Source organism: Triticum dicoccoides, chromosome 2B (genome assembly GCF_002162155.2).
Source record: "Triticum dicoccoides isolate Atlit2015 ecotype Zavitan chromosome 2B, WEW_v2.0, whole genome shotgun sequence".
Classification (NCBI taxonomy): Eukaryota; Viridiplantae; Streptophyta; class Magnoliopsida; order Poales; family Poaceae; genus Triticum; species Triticum dicoccoides.
Window position 1 is genome coordinate 802261125 of NC_041383.1, and position 3151 is coordinate 802264275.

The window sequence follows — 3151 nt, forward strand, 5'->3', positions numbered from 1 at the left end:
TGTATTCTTCTGTCATGGCCTCTCTCCAATGTTCATCACCAAGTGCTTCCTCAAGCGTGTATGGTTCTCCTGGTTCTCCTGTGGAGAAGATCATACCATATTTTGTTATATGTTTATAATCAATAAGTTGGATTACCCTTTTCTGCAGTTGTGTACGTCGTGGTGCTGGTGTAGAGGATCCCACGACATCTACAGGAGTTGCACCAGGCGCTGATCCCAAGGAGGATGCGGTTGCAGCAGCTGCGTCGGGCACCAGATCAGCTGCGTCAGGCGCTGGATCTTCTGTGGCGGCAGATGAGCCACTGGCATGCAGACGAGGCGCAGAAGATCCAGGCTCAGCCCCCCGTGCGTCAGTGGTGGAGCCCACGCCGGTCGGACGATGCAGACCGCGCCGCTCGTAACACACCGGTTGGACCGGGAAACAAGCACTCGCAGGCGGCAGACACGTGGGCATCGGGCATTGGTGCGGGGCGGCAATCACGCGATCGCCAGCCGCTGGCTGGCGCGGGCCAGGTGCGGGACCGGATCCTGTCGCTCGGTCGGGCGCACCTGAGGCAGCTGTTGGCGCGGACTCCGGGGCGGATCGACCTAGGCCTGCAGTGGGTGCAGATCCCGGGGTGGATTCGGCTGACGGATCTGCAGCGCCTGTCAGCCCCGATCCCGAGGGGGATTTGCTCCCGGATTCTGGACACATGAAATAAGGCCCGGCTGCACCAATTTCTTCAGGATTTTCTCATCCGTTTTTTTCTATACCGTCTCCTGATCACAGTTTTGTGCCCCTTGAGCAAGCCCGGTGAGATTAGGAGATAAAAGAAGGATTTCTTTACGGAGTAATGCACCGGCATTGGGATGAAGTTCAGAGAAAGGAAACTTAGTCTCGTCAAAAACCACATCTCGTGAAATATAGACGCGGCCAGTAAAGACGTCAAGACACTTCACCCCCTTGTGTTGAACACTACCCAAGAAAAACACACTGTTTTGAACGAAACATTAGTTTGCGGGTGTTGTAAGGACGGAGATTGGGCCAACATGCGCACCCAAAAACATGAAGCGATGTATAATCTGGTTTGACATGAAGTAGCCTTTCGGTGGGAGTTTCATTGTTTATGACACGACTTGGAAGCATGTTGATAATGTGTACAACAGTGAGGAAAGCCTCATCCTAGAATTTGAGGGGCATAGAGGCACCTGCTAGGAGGGCTAAACCAACTTCAACTATGTGCCTATGCTTGCGCTCAGCTGAGCCGTTTTGTTGGTGAGCGTGAGGGCATGACACATGATGGGAAATGCCAAGTGTTTGGAAGAAGTAATTGAGCTTCTCATATTCCCCTCCCTAGTCGGATTGGACAACAAGTATTTTGCTATCAAACTGGCGTTCAATGAGTGCTTGAAAGTTTTTAAATACTTGAAACACTTCGGATCTTTTCTTAAGAAGATAGATCCAAGAAAACTTGCTATAGTCATCAATAAAGCTGACATAGTATGTGTGTCTCCCAACAGAGCTAGGGGCAGGACCCCAAACATCAGAAAATATTAATTGCAAAGGTTTAGTAGAGACACTGGTAGAGATGGGATAAGGCAATTGATGACATTTTGCTCTTTGGCATGAATCACAAATAGTTTCTATATTACGCTCACCAACAAACGGGAGCTTATTTTTCCTAAGCAAACGTTCAACTAAGGAAAAAGAGGCATGTCCTAGACGATCGTGCCATCGTGTGGACGAAAGCTTGATAGCACCACAAGCTTGTTTATTGTGTCTTCGAAACTCCGGAATCAACGGGTAAAGTCCTCGAACGCATCTACCTCGATAGAGAGTTTTCTTCGTGGCCTGATCCTTGATCAAGAAGAAAAAGGGATGAAACTCAATGAAAACATTATTGTCAATGGTGATGCGATGAACAGACAGAAGGTTTTTGTTGGCACTAGGAACATGCAGGATTTTACGAAGATGAATCTTACGGGAAGGGGTACGAAAAACTGAATGACCTATATGACAGATCCTCATACCTGCACCACTGGCGGTGTGGATCTGATCCTTCCCTTGATACTTTTTGCGGAGAGTCACCTTCTCCAGCTCGCCTGTGAGATGGTTGGTGGCGCCGCTGTCTAGATACCAGTTGGTATCCACGCCATAGGCTCCCTCCGTGGCTGCGGCCACCTTGTCATCGTCTTCAGAAGATGCATCGTCCTCATCAAATCTGTACCAGCAATCCTTGGCCGTGTGGCCGGGCTTGCCGCAGATCTGACAACGGACAACATCGGGGCGGGACTTGCCATAGCCACCACGACGCCCCCCGGTGTTGGTGGAGTTGGGGCGCCCGGAGCGAGGGCTTGAGTTGGTGGAGTTGCCGGGACCGCCGTGCTTGCCCTTGGGACGAGGAGGACCGCGATGGCGCGAGGAGTAGCCGCCACGGCCACGCGTGGCCGCGTTTGCAGACGACTTGAAGCCACCACCGGAGTTCTGGAACTGGGCCATGCGCTGATCGAAGTTGCTGAGCATGGCAAAGAGCTCGTCGAGGGAGACGAGCGTGACGCGGGCGTCGAGGGCCGAGACAAGGGGCTGGTAGTCCATGTCCAGCCCATGGATGATGTAGGAGATCAGCTCGTCATCCTGGATGGCTTTTCCGGCCGAGGCGAGTTCATCGGCGAGGCCACGCATGGAGGCAAAGTAGGCGGCGACTGATTGATTACCTTTCTGGGCATTGATGAGGGCGGTGCGAATGTTGTTGACTCGGCTCAAGGACTGCGATGAAAACATGCCCGCCAGCGCCGTCCAGAGTGCGTGCGCGGTGGTGATCGCGGTCACCGTGACGAGCACCTCTTTGGAGAGGTTGCTTAGCAGGAAGCCGAGCACCTGCTGGTCCTCCCTGACCCAGATGGGGTGGAGAGGGTTGGGCTCAGAAGTCTCCTTCCCGTCCTTGTCCTTGGTGACGAGAAGGCTAGCTGGTTCCGGCATGGTGCCGTCCGCATAGCCAAAGAGACCGGCCCCTCTCAGCTGGGGCGTGACCTGTGTCCGCCATAGCACATAATTTGTGCGGGAAAGCTTCTCTGTGACCTGGCCGTTTAGGCTTGAGTGGAAGGTGGCGGAGGAGGAAGACATGGATGCTATTGCTACTGGAACCCTAGATGAGTTTGGAAGAGGCAGCTC

The 3151-nt window shown here is 53.2% G+C and overlaps 1 pseudogene; it reads right to left on the minus strand.

Annotated features, from left to right (window-relative positions):
• Positions 1 to 2484: 2484 nt before the first annotated feature.
• On the minus strand, positions 2485 to 2623 carry LOC119266290 (annotated as a pseudogene).
• Between the last annotated feature and the right edge of the window lie 528 nt (positions 2624 to 3151).